This window comes from Lampetra fluviatilis, chromosome 5 (genome assembly GCF_964198595.1).
Source record: "Lampetra fluviatilis chromosome 5, kcLamFluv1.1, whole genome shotgun sequence".
Lineage (NCBI taxonomy): Eukaryota > Metazoa > Chordata > Hyperoartia > Petromyzontiformes > Petromyzontidae > Lampetra > Lampetra fluviatilis.
This window is the reverse complement of record NC_136279.1, coordinates 6,071,576-6,091,535: the sequence shown is the minus strand read 5'-3', so window position 1 is coordinate 6,091,535 and position 19,960 is coordinate 6,071,576. Positions and strand designations below refer to the sequence as shown.

The window sequence follows — 19,960 nt, the reverse complement described above, 5'->3', positions numbered from 1 at the left end:
TGGGGGGGGAGGTGAGGGAGGGTGGGGGGGGAGGTGAAAGAGGGTGGGGGGGAGGTGAGGGAGGGTGGGGGGGGGAGGTGAGGGAGGGTTGGGGGGGAGGTGAGGGAGGGTGGGGGGGGGAGGTGAGGGAGGGTGGGGGGGGGAGGTGAGGGAGGGTGGGGGGGAGGTGAGGGAGGGTGGGAGGGGAGGTGAGGAAGTGAGGGAGGGTGGGGGGGGAGGTGAGGGAGGGTGGGGGGGGGAGGTGAGGGAGGGTGGGGGGGGGAGGTGAGGGAGGGTGGGGGGGGGAGGTGACGGAGCGTGGGGGGGGGTGAGGGAGGGTGGGGAGGTGAGGGAGGGTGGGGGGGGAGGTGAGGGAGGGTGGGGGGGGAGGTGAGGGAGGGTGGGGGGGAGGTGAGGGAGGGTGCGGGGGGAGGTGAGGGAGGGTGGGGGGGGAGGTGAGGGAGGGTGTGGGGGGAGGGGAGGGAGGTGAGGAGGGTAGGGGGGAGGTGAGGGAGGGTAGGGGGGAGGTGAGGGAGGGTGTGGGGGGAGGGGAGGTGAGGGAGGGTAGGGGGGAGGTGAGGGAGGGTGGGGGGGGGAGGTGAGGGAGGGTGTGGGGGGAGGGGAGGGAGGTGAGGGAGGGTAGGGGGGAGGTGAGGGAGGGTAGGGGGGGAGGTGAGGGAGGGAGGTGAGGGAGGGAGAGTTCGACTGTACCCCGCGCGTCAACAGGATGAGAGTGCGTCTCTCCTCGCGCCGAGGACACCACTGGCCGTCCACTGTTTCACTTCTGAATCTAATTACACACGACGGGACCTACATAGTCCGCAGGCAGCATTATGCCCGAACGAAGTACAACTGTGAAGACTGTACCACCCATTGTACCCGTTCCCTACACAATCAATCCCAGCAAATCCACCGCCACCCCTCTACCAATGAGTCCAATTCTCGTGGCTAAAGTTACAGACAGGCTGGGTGGTTACGCGGGACGTCTGCTCCACAACAACAGTCGAACTGCGCTTCAGCAGCATGCATCATCATCGTCGTCGGGGTCACACAAATTGCGTGGGATTCATGTCTTAATACCACCGCCAAACACGCGAAACCGTCGCAATTTCAACATCAACATTGTCCAACAACAAGCAGCCCCCGTTGGAAATTGTCCACCACCACCAACTTCACCAACTTTACGAATCGTCTAAAAGCGACTCGTTCCACAAAGCCTTCCCCAATCCCGATAACAGCCTCACGGTCTTTGCAAGATCCTTCTGCAGAATATTGACTGCGGCGGAATAAGTTTTGTTTTTGCAACATCGGAACACGTGGCACGCAAACCCATCATGCTACCCCACGTCGCGCCGTCCACAATTCGCTGTCCCCCTCTTCTCGCGAATTTCACGACCGGGGCAGACAGACGAGTCGCCCACGTGGTTTCGTTTTTCCGTAGAGTGTTTTTGCACAGACACCACCACCACACCATACACAACCACCACCACCATCTATCTGCTGTGTTATACCCCACAACGAGTATGTCGATTGTAAAATAAACAACAACCCAAGCCTGTGACCAAATCACCCGGAACGAACACGATTTGGTCATATCTTGGAAACTTAAGCGGGGGATGTCGCAGCGAAATTTGCTTGTACGGGCTACCACCACCACCACCACTGAGGATGATATTGTACTTAACGTTAAGTCATATTGTATACGGCTGTTGCTGAGATATACGATGACGGCAGAAACGATAACAAATCAACATTTTATTTGACCAGGTAAGGAACCCCGGGCTGAGCTATTTATTACAGCAGCTCTTTTTTCAGAAGCGAACTGGCTATCACAAATGATAGCTCGACGAAGTGGCTTATCACGTGGACATTTATAGCGAACAAACGCTTGATGATGATAAATTACAAATGTGGAGGTGGGAAACCCGGAGGATCCAGAGAAAAAAAATCCACGCGACCATGGCGGAAGAAGAGCGACACGACAGCAGGGAATCGATCATCGCGACCTCCCGTATACCAGGCGAGGTAGTTAACATCTAGCTACCGTGGCGAGGCCGGTGCAGTAAAACACCCCCCCCCATCGTTGTACTGCACTTCTCTCCAATGCACGTGGCTCCCCCACCACCACTCCACCCCATACACCACCACCACCCCAACCACCACCACCACCACCCCATACACCACCACCACAACACACAACCACCACCACCACCCCATACACAACCACCACCACCACACCATACACAACCACCACCACCACCCCATACACAACCACCACCACCCCATACACCACCACCACCCCATACACCACCACCACCCCATACACCACCACCACCACACCATACACAACCACCACCACCACCCCATACCACCACACACCACCCCCCCCCCATACACCACCACCACCCCACCACGTTCACACACCACACCACACCACCAATCCACCACCCCCCCATACACCACCACCACCATACACCACCATCCCCCATACACCACCACCAACCCCCCATACACCACCACCACCACCCCCCCCATACACCACCACCACCACCCCCCCCCATACACCACCACCACCCCACCACGTTCACACACCACCCCACCACACCACCAATCCACCACCCCACCACCCCCCCCCATACACCACCACCCCCCCCATACACCCCCCCCCCCCCCGTACACCACCACCACCCCCCCGTACACCACCACCACCACCCCGTACACCACCACCACCACCCCGTACACCACCACCACCACCCCGTACACCACCACCACCACCCCGTACACCACCACCACCACCCCGTACACCACCACCACCACCCCGTACACCACCACCACCACCCCGTACACCACCACCACCACCCCGTACACCACCACCACCACCCCGTACACCACCACCACCACCCCGTACACCACCACCACCCCGTACACCACCACCACCCCGTACACCACCACCACCCCGTACACCACCACCACCCCGTACACCACCACCCCGTACACCACCACCCCGTACACCACCACCCCGTACACCACCACCCCGTACACCACCACCACCTTCACACACCACCACCCCACCACCTTCACACACCACCACCACCCCACCACCTTCACACACCACCACCACCCCACCACCACCACCTTCACACACCACCACCACCCCACCACCACCACCTTCACACACCACCACCCCACCACCTTCACACACCACCACCACCCCACCACCACCACCTTCACACACCACCCCACCACCTTCACACACCACCACCACCCCACCACCACCACCTTCACACACCACCTTCACACACCACCACCACCCCACCACCACCACCTTCACACACCACCACCACCCCACCACCTTCACACACCACCACCACCACCCCACCACAACCACGGCAGTGAGCCCAGCGCGTGACACGCTATCGATGTTGAGACACGCGCGGCCCAGAACGCGGCATCGCGCAACGACTCCTCCTCCTCCATCCCTTCAATCGCGACAACTGGGACGACGACGACGACAACGATGTACACACACACAAACGTTTCGCGTACGTGTGAAAGGCAAACAACGGCGATGAACCATTCATTGAAGGCTTACAAAGACGGTGAAACGCCATGGGGAGGTGCTGAGAAAAACGGGAGTTTATAGAGAAGAGCCCGACTCTGCACTTACCCGTGGATGGCGGTCATCATCGTCGCCGTGACTCTACAGACAAGCGCGCTCTCTCTTCTCTTCTCTCTTCTCTTCTCTCTCGGGCCCGATGGCTGCTCGAGCGAGCAAGTAAATAAATAAGCGAAAGATGCACTCGCTCCCCGTGCAAGGGGCGCGCTCCAAAGTCCGAAACACCTCCTCCTCCTCCTCCCCACCTCTCTCTCCCCCTAGATAAGGAAGGCTACGACAGCTCAAGGACACCCAAACCCTTGGCTAGGGCAAGCCTCAGCACCAACGGTGATTACATATATACGGGCACACACACACAAACAACTCATGCGAGATATGTTAGAGGGGGAGGTGGAGGAGGGGGGAGGGGGGGGATTATCCGAAATTGCCTTCCCGACTTGCGACGTGGCCGCGTATGACAATAACTAACAAACCCACCAAACCCACCACTAAAATAACCCCACGGCCACCGCCGCCACCGCCGTTTCAATTTCCGTAGTTAAATCATCAGTTTCATCTTCGCCTCCGCCAGCACCGTTCGGCGTTGCCTCCCTTCGAGCCGCCCGTCAACAGCTGAGTGTCAACAGCTGCCCTTTAAACTTGCACCGCTGTCAGGGTGGGTGGGGGAGGGGTGGTGGTGGTTGGTGGTGGTGGTGAAGAAGTCGCCAGCGACGCACGCCGTGCCCGACGCAAGCAGAAGGACGAGGAGGAGTAGGGAAGAGAGAGGATGATGATGGTCACCCACACACGCCCCACCGAGGCCACCCGTCTCTTCTTGACGGTCGTTTGCTGCACGGCGATTGTGCAGCAGCAGCAGAGAGCAGCAAGCCAAGCCAAGCGGCGGCGGCAAACAGGGCAGCAGAAGAAGTTGCCCACGGGAAGGAGTTGACGGAGCTCGGCAGGGGTTTTTGCTGCGTGCTTCGTGGTGCGGCTGTTGGAGGAGGGAGGGTGGTGGTGGTGGGGGGGGGAGGATGCGAAGGCGGAGATGCGGCGACCCACGTGGGTTGGAGGAAGGCAATCCCACACACACACAGCCTCCTCCCATCCCCTCTCCCTCTCCACTCTCTCCCTCTCCACTCTCTCTCTCAATCCTCTTCCAAACCCGCTGTGTCAAAAAGACAAAGATCGCGAGCTCCCCACTGCCCCCCACGTTATAGCCTGAACACACGTTGCTGTTGTTGTTCGCGAGAAAGAAACACGACGAAGGTGGCGGACCCGGTGTGGTGTTGCCCCTCTCCTCTCTCTCTCTCGTAAGGCCGTGCCGGTCTTCATTGGCGCTCGCTTAGCGCTGCGTTACCAAACTCTACACACACACAGCGCTAGAGCCACGCTTAAACGTTGTTTGCAGCAGCAGCAGCAGCAGAAGCTTAAGTCCGTCTCAAATACCCCCGTAACTGGTGATAAACAATTAGTCGAAACTAACGTTTTTGCAGCGACGGCTCATGTTGTTTGGCCAGTGGAGGAATTTGGTGACTGTCTCGCGATGTGACATGTTACAACGAGGCACCGAATACTGTTGTGCAAGCAAGATTCTTGTCTGCGACACGGGTGGGTTTGACTGTGTCGTGTGTACGTCGGACTCGTTTCGCACCGTACGGAGGGCAAACCTTGCCAATTGTTAGCCAGGTTTACGTTGCCAGAGTTATAACGAGACGGCAGTGGGTTTCAGTTTAATTGGGTTGTCTTTAAAGTTATTGTTTGCCGAACGCAGAAATATGCGTTCGAGAAGCGTAAATATCGATGTATTTTTCTACGGTCTATTATAGACGTAAATAGTTTATTGCATTTATTTAATTGCACCGAAAAAAATCAATAAACCATTTACAATTTGGAATAAATCTCTCCGGTGCAATAACTCAGTGTTTTGTTTAATATTTAAGATGGTCTGCAAGTTTGATATCTTGTCAATTGTCTTTGCCTATTATTTTAAAGCCTGTTCAATTATAACATTCAACGTGAGAGTGAAAGGCTTTCACGTAACACGTACAACCAAAATTTAGGCAAATGGAAAAAATAACAAATATCCTTTTTAAGACCGGGTTTTGAACCCACTTTTCAGAGATAAGATTCAAGGCTACCCCGAGTCCGGGTAACGACCGTGTTTTTTCCAGACATCTGAAGAGCACCAGCTGCTTGTGCCTGGGACGTGAATTTATCAAACATGGGCCGCAAAGGCTATGGACACACAGCGGCAATTTGATAGCACTCGTGTCACCGTTAGTGCATTGACCGTGAGCAACGACTGTATACACGTGTTGCAGCGGTGGCATCTGAGTGACAAGTCCGTCCAGCGAAGGAAACATAGCTTGTGGAAACGTGCATTGATGAACGGTGATTATTCTGCGGAGTACACAATCGCGGGTAGGTCATGATCAGACTAGACATTGCCATCCCGGTTTTGCAGATTTATCCAGACTGGGGGGGGGGGGGGGGAACTAAAACTCTTGCAATTCCCCGATCAAGACCTTTGCGTATCATGGCCAAAATATAATTTTGCATCTTACCAAGAACACGGGGCCCATTTCTGGAATGACCATTTAGGTATTTTATTCTCAAAGTAAATTATACATCGAAGCTGTAATAACCAGGGCTTATTTTCTCAATTAATATTTTCTGGGTCGCCGGTATATTTCAGTAGCCTGGCAATTGACTCGTATCCACAGGCATACTGGATATAGCGTGCTGGATGCAGATCGTATTTTCTGGGTCGATGACCCAGACAGACCTGGCCGATATTAAGTCCTGGTAATAGGTGATCAACGCTGCACTGTTTAATCCTGTTCTGCAGAGATGCCAGATAAACGCTACTGTACACAATTCAGCTGTGCAAGAACGTTGAGCGGACAAATGTGTACGCAACTGTGTGAATCCACCAACGTCACCCCCCCCCCCAGCCCCCACACACACACAAGTCTTGCGTTGCTTCTGCTAAAACCATCTACGTAGTTATTCGCGTAATAAATCGCGCAACTGCGAAAGCGTTTCTCAAGCAGGAAGTTTTGCGTGTGCTGCAATCTGCTTCCTTACACACGGCGAAAGCGCATGTGACACGTTGCTTGAGTCAGCCAACGATCGCGTGACGCTGCCCAATTTGCTTATAAAGCATGCGTTGGCGCCTTCACATTTTCCACAAAGATGGCAGCAGGGGCTTTCTATTTGTATCAGAGCAATGGGGCCAAGTTGAGTTCATCCCAATAAACATAATGATAATATATGTGTTAATGAGGCACTATTTAGAAACCAATAATTTTCTCCTAAGTGCCACACAATAATCTATTATTAAGACGGTTATATTTCCTAGCAGTCTAACATGTTTTCCACATGACTAATATGCAGTGAGAAAAGTTCAATTCCTGCAGCTGCATGGAAAACCGCATTTTTATTTACGGATGGGGAGAAAAAAAACAGAAATACTGTGTTTCTCTCGGACCCATATATGGGTCGTATCACGTGTTGTTTGACATGATGTCCGACGTTTCGGTCAACATATTGCCAGCTAATTTAGAAACTTAACCGAGTTCATAAAGAAGCTGAATTGAGCTTATGAAGCTCCCAGAAACGTGCAGCGAAACGTCCGACATGGCGTACTGGGAGCTTCTTTAGGAACTTAATTGAGCTCCTTCTTTTGTATGGCTGATGTAGAGGCAAACAACTAACAACTAACGATCTGCATCCAGCACGCTATATCCAGTATACCTGTGGATACGAGTCAATTTCCAGCTACTGAGGTCTCATAGTGTACTGAAATATACCGGCGACCCAGAAAATATTAATTGAGAAAATAAGCCCTGGTTATTACAGCTTCGATGTATAATTTACTTTGAGAATAAAATACCTAAATGGTCATTCCAGAAATGGGCACAGTGTTCTTGGTAAGATGCAAAATTATATTTTGGCCATTATACGCAAAGGTCTTGATCGGGGAATTGCAAGAGTTTTAGTTCCCCCCCAGTCTGGATAAATCTACAAAACCGGGATGGCAATGTCTAGTCTGATCATGACCTACCCGCGATTGTGTACTCCGCAGAATAATCACCGTTCATCAATGCACGTTTCCACAAGCTATGTTTCCTTCGCTGGACGGACTTGTCACTCAGATGCCACCGCTGCAACACGTTTATACAGTCGTTGCTCATGGTCAATGCACTAACGGTGACACGAGTGCTATCAAATTGCCGCTGCATGTCCATGGCCTTTGCGGCCCATGTTTGATAAATTCACGTCCCAGGCACACCTAACAATATGAAACTAACAATCTCACATTGAGGTAGTCAAGCCAGACAACCACGTGAGGAGCAGCGGAGTGTATCGCTGTAAAGTGTCCTTCGTATTTGTGGATCGGGCATTGCGTCGTTATACGTTGTACGGTCTATTCTGGATGACCACAGTCGTACACTGGAGTTTTTAATTTCCCATTTGTGCATCAGGCATCTGCCGTGGTTTGTGCAGTATATTTGGTTTAGGGTGGACCATGACCTTCGTGGAAAATCAAACCCAGGGAGCTTCTGCGTTGGGTCTTTCACAAGGTGTTTGTTTGTGAGTTCTTTAGAACTCCATTCACTGAGTTCCCGGAGAAGCCCCCAGCCCGTGCGAACGTCGGACATCATGACAAACAACGCGCAGTGCAACCTGAAAACACAACATGGGGCTGTACGGCACGACCACAAAAACCAACGCGGTAACTGCTTTATTTGTACAAGTTGTAAAAACGATGACTTTGCCTCATCAACGTTAAAAGGAGATTTTAAAACCATATCTAAACAAATGTATTTTTATTTCCACGGAGGAAAATTAGAATATTGGCAGTGGAAAGTAAAACTCATGCAGCCAGATTCATAATACCGCAACTCACGCCTTGGAACACAGGCAAACAACTTCACCCCCTCACACATCTAACAACATCATCATCACGAAAGTTAAATATTACCGTGGTGGCAGGACACGAGAAGGAGGATGCAAACCAACACCACCAACATCACCACCTTCACCACACAAACCTGTGCTGATCAGTTTGATGAAACATGGCCATACAGACCTCACGACCGACAAGGCACGAGGGGGCTTTCACTCAACAGAGCATTGACTCATCCCGTCAGAGTTGATACAAAAATAAGTTCCCCTGTGAGAAGTCTACAAGAGGTCATCCTCTTGGAACACCTAATCTGCCAAATAAATGTGGAATTCACGCCCATGGCTCAGGATCAAATGGAGTTGAGCTTCACCCAATACATGTTTGAGAATAAGGACAGTGTGCACGACTTTGGAACATACTTACAGATACCCCCTACCAGTCACACTCCCCCACGTGCCTACAGACATTCCACTTCTTTACCCATCACCTGGCCAAGAGACATCGAACCTGAGATACAGGGGTCTGAATTCTTACAGAGACAGAGAAACCGACCAAGCAGAGAGAACGTCAATGGAGATTCGAAGATTAACAAAGAACATGAAGATGAACACGGAGATGCGAGCGAATTAGATTTATGTTGTGATTCGTACAATGTTATCCAGTTGTCTTCTGGCTGCAATGGGAAAACTCGCCCTTATGACACGTACCTCAGAAAACATCAAAACGAGATGTCGCAAATGTTTAATTTACGTGCGGCTGTGTGTAAATGTGTCTGAACAATATTCTTTGCTTGTGACAAACTTGTGCAATGCTTTGGGTCGTGTTTGCAGCGGCAGGTAGGCCTCGTGTTTCTCCTGTACAGGTTCCCAATCAAAATGCGCAATGGGGCCTCTTTACTGGCTGTCAAGGACCCAGACTATGCCACTTGAAGAATTAAATATGGACTCTACTGGGTGAAGTCAATAGTAAGTGGAGCATTTTTAACCATGTGCTGAATGAGAAAGCAGATACCGACTCGCCATTGCAGCATCTTTAAGAAAAACATGATTTAGAATGCTGCCAAGTGCTGCATTCATGCTTCCAGCCCGAAACCCAGGTTCGCTCTTGTGCAGCCAAGGGCAGGAAACAGACTTCTTTTCAGTAACTTTAAACTTAAACATAGCACGCTGGCCGGCCACTTGGCACCTCACAGCGGCGCAGGCTGTTTGAACAAATCTGCTTTGTGTCAAACGCACGAAGAAATGCACCCTCCCCTTGATGAATGGGGATTTCAGACAAAATGGGAATTAAATCACAGGCGGAGCGTTTATATTGCACTTTAGTTTGGGTTTACCGGGTTCGGATGAGCCTGGCTCAGCATGACAAACTGTGCTATTGTGATGCTCTGGAGTTTTGAATTGTGGAGAAAAAAATAAGCAAGAAAATAAATCCAACTATTTCCCAGTGCACCAAGCATTAGGCGCTGCACTGCATTCCGCGCACGGAAGAGTCTGCACAACCACACCACTGACAGATTGTACAATTCAAACAACTGCAGAGAAGAATTAATCAACATTCGCCCGTTCAAAAGACCTATAATATCTCCCTTCCTGTTGTTGGTCTTCAATGCACCTTGGTCAAATTTGCAATGAGCTTGACCTCATCTGTATTGTCAGCCCGTGCCAGTGGTGGAACCTGTGGCGTGGGTCAAACTCTCTCAGTGGTGTACCTGTGGGGTGCGCAGACATTGCAACCGAATCAGAATCTTTATTTAGACTAGATGAATCCGATTAGCTATGAAGCTCTTTTTAAATCCTTTATATTAAGTTCACTTGCTTGCTTGCGCGCTTACGACCATGCAAATCTTTCGGTCGTTTTTTAACCCACTTCCCGTGATCCAATCGAGCTGACATTTTGCACACAGACTCGTTGTGGGTGACAATTTATTTTCGTGAATTTTTTTTCCCAAAATTTTACACTTTTTAGGAAAAAAATAATAATATTTAATTACCAATTGCTTAATGGTGACAGGAAATCATCTGACCCATAGGTGGCAGCCATCTCAAGCCAGAGGACGAGAGTACTCTAGCCGCCACGCATATAAAGGATTTATAGTGAAAAACTTAGTTTTTACGGGTTAATTTTCACAGATATCCACTCCAGTAGGGGCACGGGGTCAGCAAATTACAACAACAAATACAAAAAAACTGCTTGAGCCCATGTGGCCCACAGGACCAAGGGGCCAAAGTGCCAGGCTAGGTTGAGGAGGGGTTTGGGGGAGAAGGAATTGGACAGGACGTCCCATTTCATTCATTGCGCCAGGGGCAATGCCAACCACGCTTCACTATTTATCTCCCTGGCGAAGAGAACCACCGTTGTTGGCTCCTCACCGAGTGGTATTTATTTTATCAACACCAGAGGAATGGATAGGCTGAAATATAACCCATAACCAGATACTGAGTTGATCATTTGGCTCAGGCCCACCCGGGTGAGATAAAACATAATTTTGCATTGGAAATTATAAGAACATGTACAGCCTTTTTAACCATACTTCACCATGCTGGATAGGTAATTCTACCACAAATGTAAAAAAAAAAAGATTTTCAATAATAAACAAACCAACTTGCTGCAATACTTCAGCATAGGTGTAGAGTGATGGACGCACGTGTGCAAAATTCACGTAACTTTACGCGAGTGGCCTGATCGTAAGTTCCTCGACATGTCCAAACAAACTGTTTTCAAGTAACTTTCGCTGCATGGCTTTGTTGCTACTACTGCTATCCCCGCGACCAATTTCATCGTCGGCATGCTGCTGCCCTTCAGGATGACTCGGCAGCCCCGTATCCTCCGACACGTGCCGTCTTGGGACTTGTGGAGGAGAGCGGCTCCGGTAGTTGTTGCTCCAGTCCACCGTTTGAGTTTTTTTCCCCCAAACCAGGTCCCTTTTATCTTCCCCTTTCTTTTTATCCTTCGGTCCTTCCCTACAGGAGGACTGTTTTCGAGAGGCTGCTGCTGCCGCACCCGATGACATAGCCAAACCATCGCAGTTTCCTCTTTTTAACGGCGCGAATGAGAGGCCCCTTGTTTTTCCAGCCGCAGTATTCTCTCGTTATTCGCGACAAGGGATAGAATTTCTCGGATAACGATATTGGCTGACGAAAACAAATCTTTTGAATGAATTATCTTAAAAAAATACGTAAATAAACTACATAATTTGACCTCCTTTGCCAGTACCAAAATATAAGAATAGGGTTTTTCCCCTTTTTTTCTGGCAACACAACTGAAACCTTTTTACAAGGAATCATGTCTGTAGTTGTGCTTTCTGAAACGGTTGCATAACGTAGTAATAAATGCATTGGAACTGATTGGTGTGGACCAATCAGTTTCAAGGCATATATTATCAGTGTTTTTTGTTAGCATTCTGACCACAAGTATTGTGGTTAATGCATACAATCAATTACAGAAGTAACTTGTCGATATTGATATCAATAATGACTTGCTTTGCCCTTCAGCTCAATTGTAAGCCAATTCAGAGTGAAGTGAAGCTGAGTAATGTGGAAGGAACACAAATGTTATTTAAAACGACTGCAGTTCAATGTTTGCAATTGGGTATCACACGAGTGATGCACGTGTTTTCGTTTAAATTGGCATTTCATTGCATCTTGTTTGCATTCACGCTAATTTTTTTAATTGCAATGTTGCAACTGCGTTATGCAACCCTTTCAGAAAGCACAACTACACCGTATTATGAACACACGTGTGCTACGCAAACATTTAGATTGTAACAAAAAATTCACAAGCCTTCATCAATCCACTGCTGGACCAAGGCCTCCCCGCGCGGTGTCGGTTGTGAGGGTTGTTTCACCAGAACTTCACCGTGCTGGACAGAGCAGACGGGAGAAGCGAGGGCCCAGTATCGTTGCAGATATTAATGATTTCAACTCATGATGCGCCGCCCTCCACGCAGTATTCATTCGCTCTCCAAGACAGTGAACAACTCGGAGGCACAAGGAGGAACTACAGGCAAGCGGGAACGCAGCCTCGCGGTGAGCGAGTGCTAACAATTGCCCAAGCTCTGCAGTCCTCTGTACATTAAGGTGTTATCGGCCGATTAACAAGTGCTTGCGCAGTACGTATGGCAGGAAACCGGAGTGCCCGGAAAAAAACCCACGCGCGTGCAAGGGGGAAACGCTCAATCCCACACAGACGGAACAGGTGGAGCCCACACTTTGCTGTGTCGCCTTCTCCTGGCAAGCCGGGGTATGGCACCTTCTCGACGCCCACGGGGAGGGAGTTTCGCAGACCCTCCTTGCTGCATCCACAGTGCTGGATCGCAGGTCACGCGCATAGCCACCAATTAGTGGCAATGAATGACACGTGTGCATCTGAAGCCAATAACACTGTAACACGGTGCCATTGCCTGGCACACGAAACGATGACTCGCTTCACTGCATCGTCTCTTCGGTCGGAACACGTCCAAGCGCACACGCGCGTGCACACAGCGACGTAAACAACAATACGCACACAAACCAATTCCAAAAGCAACGCGCGTGTGCGCGCACAAATGATTAAGCGCACGCGCGCAAGTCCCAACGAAACCCAAAACGACGTTTTCCCAAAAAATATTTTGCAGGAAGTTTACAGGTATTGGTGTCAAGAACGAGAGTGCATTCTCTAGCCCGACTCTCAAACAAAGAATTACACGGTGGGCCCCCCACCCCCGCCTCTTTGTACTTGGGAGAGTCAAAAGTTCACAAGACCGCGCGTGGCTGCCCTCATCGTGGTGGAGAACTGGCGCGCGAGGATTTTTTTTTGACTTGCTACAGTTACGGTCATAGTCGACCGGGGCCATAAATTCTACGCGTAAATACAGCGCCGAGATTTTGTTGTTGTTGCTGCATTGGAAAGGGCGCAGTGGTTTTTGGTGGTTTATTTTTTTCCTCTCTCTCTCTCTTGGGAGAGTTTAGCGCGCGCCACCTTTGGTCTGCCGAAACATTCCCTCCCGTCTCGTGTCCACACCCCACGACGACGACGGGTGATGGCAGAAACACGCGCGCATTAATCGTAAACAAAAGCAGCAGCTGGGGTTTTTTTTTGTTTGTTAAAGCGACTGCGCTGTAAGTGACCCAACCGGGGATTTGTTTACCACCGAAGGAAAATCGCCGGGGCTGTGTATTCTTCAGAGCGCCACCGCCGCGGACAGCTTTACAAGGTTGGTAATTAGCCTTTTAAAAACACGACTTTACAATAAAAGTCGGGAACGTTGTTACATTTTGTAGAAAGTAACAGCTGGTGCGGCACCTTGGTGCTCCAAGCCAATAAAATGGTACCGAGTCAATTGATCGACGTTAAATGCTTTTAATGAGCCGAACAGATTTGTTTCTACTTTTTGACTTTATCCCAATGCAAATGCACAAAATACCAAGAACTTATCGCCAACAATATCAGTTGCGCCCCTTCGTTATCGTTTTTGACTTGCAAAGTCTTCAGCGGCAATCCTCTGATTAAAAACACCACCTCGAAAGCCACCTCTAAACAATAGCAAACGGCTTTGGGAAAACCCATCACTGTTATTTTACTTCGGAAAGCGTGGACACAGACTTTGCTCGAACCTTTTTCTTTCTCAGTTTACTGGCAGCTCCACCGCCCCCCCCCCACCCCTTCCCTTCAGCTTCGTTGGCAAGTCCGGCAAAATCGAATGCTCAGAAATTACAATCCTAATTCCCTAATTGCCTCATTAACAAAGCAGATGCCAGCTATCGGCACGACCCCCCAAGGCATGCCAACTCAACCAGCAACAGATCTGCTATAAACTCTGATTAGAAGGGGAGGGGGGGGGGCCCGACCACGCTCTCCATCCCCTCCTGGGGGGGGTCTGGGGGCGGGGGGGGGGCGGAGTGCCAGTGTCACGCCATTCACTTTGGGGGGGGCGGGAAGGAGGATTTGCTGGCCCCCCTCCCACCATTTTTGGTTGTTGATGTTGTTGTTTTCAAGCCGCTCGCCGATAATTGAATCACGTCGTCTTCCGTACGGCACGGAGCCTCGTTAGCATTCACGGCGCGTGGCAGGGAGAGGCAATAGTAGGGGGGTGTTGGGGCAAAGAGACGTTCATTTGAAATTAAACTAGCCACGCAGGACGCCGACGGGTAAGATATCTTGTCTCCTCCGCGCTCAATCCCTGCTCAACTGTGGCTTTTCAGTCGTAAAGTCGGTATTTTACAAAGTCTGGAAAGCAACCGAAAGGAGGAAAACAAGCAGCATGAGCTTCAGTTCGGACCGTTTTGCAGAGCGGTTACTGCAAATAATTTCGACTCTTGCATAATAAGGTCAGTGTTAGAAACCACCCATCAGAAACAGCCTTCATGGAATCACTCAAAACAGAGTTGAGTATTGAATCACTGGCTATCGTTGTAGCAACGCACAGACGAAGTTAATTCTTAAACAGTTTAAGTGAGACCCAATGGATTCGAGTCTGCCTGACAAAGCAACGGAGTAAAAGCACCTCTGTGTTCGATGGGCTCTCGTGAAAATGCGTGAAAGCATTCAGAACTAACACGCATACACAACGGCAAAGATCCCCCATATAACGTTACAGGCGGCTGAGGCAAGTGCTGTTAGTGAGCGCCGATTAAGACCGAAGCGCGAGGTCTCCGGAGGTGTGGCTCGTGCCACAACCGACCGACCACCTTTGTCTCCCCAGTGCAGATGTTTAAGAAAACATTTAAGGTTTATTTGACCTAGAGGGAGGCCCACGATAGGTTTAGATGACTCGACTGACGTTGGCCGTGGCGGGCAATCGAACTCTCCGGATTCGTAGCCAAGTGCGCTTACAGACTCCACCAAAGATCCCCACCACGCACGCCACTCTGACGCACAAACACACGAGTGTACTCCTGGCGTGGCGCGTCTGCAAAGATGAGGCAAGGCGCACCGTCGACAAACAACCGTGCGACCGCCAATGGCCGAGTGACCGTCCAAGCATCTTGCTTATACGATGCATCCGCCAGAAAAAAAACAGGTGCTGCTCAAACAACCCAAAAACACGTTGTGCATTTCTGGACGACGCAGCGCTCTCAATGTGGAATTGCGCTAAAACCTGCTGGCAATCGATACACAGCGCCGCTGTTATCTGGCCGCTTGCCCGCGCACCGAGCAGAGGCTGCTGAAAATGCGCACCCACGATTACCGCCACGGGTTTTGGCACGGAGGTCACGAGATAGTCACGGAACTTGTGTATTTCATATTCGTCACCGACGTTGGCCTGGAGCGAGACTGAAAGTCGGGTCGCCGGGTTTGTAGCGCGGTGCCGCTCACTGTTGCGCACGCAAACAAATGCGCGCGCGCGCGCACACGCAAACGCCGCACACGCGTGCATACAAAAGGATGACACACTCGACCCGATGCCGCAGTTGGCAAGAGTTGTTGCCACGGTTAAACTGTGGTTCAAGCCGCCAGAGCGGTAATAACTGAAACCACACGTGGCCTGCTTGTAGGACACCGTTGGGATAAAACAATTCAAATGTTGGTAGCGGTGACATTAAAAGATATCGGTCATAAGCGTTTGAAGATCACGTAAATATAAGTGTGTCGTTAAACTCGCCACCACCCGACACGGCCAATTAGTAAAGGTTTGTCACGTAAACAAAATATGCGAATTCGTTACTAGTATAGCACACCGATGTGTTGGAGAGTAAACCCACAACATTTACAATTCGAGTACGACGTTTCGCCGGTAATTACAACCAGCCTCATCAGGCGACAAGCCAGAGTTGTGGATCAATCTTCCTGTTTTGGTCTTAAATAGAGGGACACGTGATGTCGTCACTTGTTAGCCAATCAGGCATTAATAATGTGCAAAACAAAATGCGTGCAGGAAGACATTTTAGATACTGGTGCATAGATACATGTGTACATACAGCTCCTTAGATGAGAGGCATCCCCACAGACTGTGCGAGTCTAGGGGGTTATTGACCATACTTCACCGCGCCAGTTAGCGCAAGACAGTGAACACCGGGTGCACGGCCGTTGAAGCAGAGCACAACGCAGCAATGGATTCTGCTGCACTACCCTCTGCTGACACCGTGGCCCCCACAGCAGCTTGTAACCAGCTTCAGAAAATCCTGCTTCGGGCTTTGGAGATCTGATGAAATCGGGAGAAACCCAGTGCAGTTTCGGTCACAGACAACTCACATATGCATAATTCTGGAAGTGGGCTGGTGCAGCAACAATTTTAAATATTTATTTAAATTTCATAATGGCTGGTTATGGTAATAATTTCCCCCCTTCCCAATGATGATGATGGGCAGTAATACGAGCTCTCCGATAAACCGCGGGGGCCGTCGGCACAAGCAAAGCACGTTCGACAGTAAGCATCAGGATGGAACCAATTTTTCCAGTTCTGTGCCAATCTCCAGCAACACATGTGCACGCAAACACGAGCAATGCACACTGACACAAATGTATGATTTCATCTCCCCCGGGGTGGAAAAATATTTGTAAAGGGATTTAAAGCATTTCAAATATGCATTACACCAGTGTGTCCAATGTCCACTTCTATGTAGCCGTTTGCTGCGATATTTCATTTCACACACCAAAAAAAGAATCGCAAACAACCATGGAGATGGAGCGATGAAATCGGCTTGTGCGCGGGTGCTGGATGGATTGTTACATTATGGGACCGAGAGGGATGGTGACGAATGGGAGAGGGCCTTTACTTGGCATCAGATTGACCGTGGCTAATTTTGTAGGATGGCCACGTAAGATCCGAGCTGCCGTCAACAACCTGAAGATGCTGGATGTGATCTCCAGTGAAACGTCCGTACTCATTTAAATGTTGCGAGATTACTCTCCAACAACAACAACCACACACACGGGTGGCGCTGCTGAAGCAGTCATAAACTTGGCACGTTTGATTGCACGTGACTTTTATAACTTGGCCGTGTCGAGTGGAGGAGCGTTTTCCGACACATTTTTACGAATCTCGATCATGCCTGCTGCTGCTGCTGCTAGAGATTGCGAATTTCTTCGCTTCTTTTCCAATTTTTTTTCCACCAAACCTTTAGCTGAAGCTTCAGTTTTGCGGTAGTTGTCATTTGAACCGCCACTACTGGGGGAGGTCAACAAATAGCGTGAAGCCGATACAGTCAACGTTAACATTCCAACCAAGTAACGGCCTACTCAGAGTTCATTACGAGAGCGTAACACACTGTACTTTCACAAATTCTACCACAAACAACTCACGAGGCGCTTTGAGGATCTGAGTGACGAGGGCCAACAGGTGAATTGTGTGGCTCCACGACGGCACACAGACACACGTATACATGTATACCAGAGGTCGCAATCGGGTACCCGATACCCGTACCCTACCCGATACCTGGCTACCCGTACCCGGCTGGGTACGGGTACGGGTACCCGTTTGCGACCCTGGTGCGGCCGGGTACGGGTACGGGTAGACCGTGAGTCACTGGTGAGTAACTGTTTGTCACTCATTTCCCAACGTCTTGTCTCTTCTCACAATTCAAGTTCCTAGAATCAACCCACCCGCGCCTGCAACATGGCTTCATCCCAGAGGTCGCAATCGGGTACCCGATACCCGTACCCGTTTGCGACCCTGGTGCGGCCGGGTACGGGTACGGGTAAGGATTCAAAACCCGTTTGCGACCTCTGATGTATACCACACTTAGTATAATTTACAAGAGGCTACCCATAAGTTCTGCGGGCGAATGAATGTGGGAATAAACCTCGGCGATCGAACAAAAAGGCTCGCGCGTAGTCTCATCGCGAGCGGTTCGCCGACGGTACAAGAGAGAACGCACTGTCGTTACGCAGGCCAAGAGCAAGTCAGCCGGCTGAGCAGATAAAACTCCCGTCACACGCACTTTTTTTTTTAGGCAAAGTCTACTGTCGGGGTGTTGGATTGCATTGCGCCGGCGGCGATAAATTACCGCGGCGTCTCCATGCGTGGTCAATAACGCCGCTCAGAGCGGTATTGAACGAGGAGGGGTGATGGGGGACGCAGCAGTGGCAGGACGCAGTTCTGGCGCGACGGTAGCCGTCAAGCGGGGGAGCGAACATCGCTCGCTCCATGGCAGAGGTCGCAAACGGGTTTTGATTCCTTACCCGTACCCGGCCGCACCAGGGTCGCAAATGGGTACGGGTACCCGTTCCTTACCCGTACCCTACCCGAAATGAGTGACAAACGGTTACTCACCAGTGACTCACGGCCTACCCGTACCCGGCCGCACTAGGGTTGCAAACGGCTACCCGTACCCGGCCGGGTACGGGTAGCCGGGTATCGGGTAGGGTACGGGTATCGGGTACCCGGTTGCGACCTCTGCTCCATGGGCACAGGAGGCACGTGATCGCACTGTTGGCATTGGCTCCGAACCCAAACGGGCTCTCTCTCTCTCTCACACACTGACAGCAGCATTGTGCAAATGGCCCTCGGCTAACGTCACAGGCGGCATACGCGCGTTTACGTTCGGTGCAAAAGGAGTTCAACATAGAGACGTACGGCACACTCCATGCGACTGTATTATTGTTGCTTATTTTTGCCAGCTTTGGTTTAAAATGAAGATTTCCGACCGTTGGATTTTATTTAGAAAAAAAAAAATTGCAATACATGGAAATTGTTTTGGAATAGATGCAAAGATTGAGGGAAACAAGTAGCCAGCATATTACTAGATACATACAGGAAGGTAAGGATCTCTTCCTAAACGTAATTAAAAGCTTACAAAACCAATATGGGTCTAAGCCTATTCTACTGGTGCGACAATACATTTAATTTGCCAATAATATTAAAATCGAAATGGGAATCTTACCAAATGAAATGAAGTGAATCTATTCATCTGGCAGTAGAGCAAAATCCATTGCCGTAACATATTTACGTACTTCGATTTCTATGCCAATTTCACCAACCTCCAGTGACCGGCACAGTGAAGTATGGTCACACCCTTTGAACCACAACCTCGGTCGGGGGAGGCCCTCATCCAGCAGTGAACTCACACAGAGCTGTACGTAATTTATGCATTCGTCTGAATGGCACTGTGGTTGGTGCATACTACCTATACTTGGAAAAGCATGAGTTCAAATCCAGGTCAAAGATTGACTTGGTCAATCTTTCTGAGGTGAAGAAAATGAGTCACACCTTTGTGTAACTCGTGGGTGACCAGAAGAGATGAGAACCACCCACGCTCGATTGACGTAAAAAAAAAAAACTCGAAAAAAATATATTTCCATTTATCAATATCTCATTCCGAGCTCCAAAAATATCAATTACATAGAAAAGTTCCACGAACGACAATCAGTATGAAGGAGGTAACGGCACTCATCTCCCGACTCGTAGCTTCTCGCGTGCGAACTGTGCTGGGTTCGCTGTGCATTCACACACACACGCACGCACCACAAAACTACGATTCCCCCATAGAGCTTAAAACAGACCATTCGGACATGTGCTGTGAGCAAGCACCACACCATATGGCAACACAAGAGGGTGG

At 50.2% G+C, this 19,960-nt stretch overlaps 1 protein-coding gene across 6 annotated transcripts in view; it reads right to left on the bottom strand.

Moving 5' to 3' along the window:
* Positions 1–19,960, bottom strand: part of LOC144932467 (nuclear receptor coactivator 3-like) — a 170,548-nt gene that overhangs the window by 113,301 nt on the left and 37,287 nt on the right. The window contains exon 1 of one of the 6 annotated variants that reach the window (XM_078856563.1): positions 3,647–4,554. The exons of the other annotated variants lie outside the window; for them this stretch is intronic. The gene's annotated coding sequence lies outside the window, so the exon portion shown is untranslated. Of the gene's footprint in view, positions 1–3,646; positions 4,555–19,960 lie in introns of those variants that run through there. 6 annotated transcript variants of the gene reach the window in all.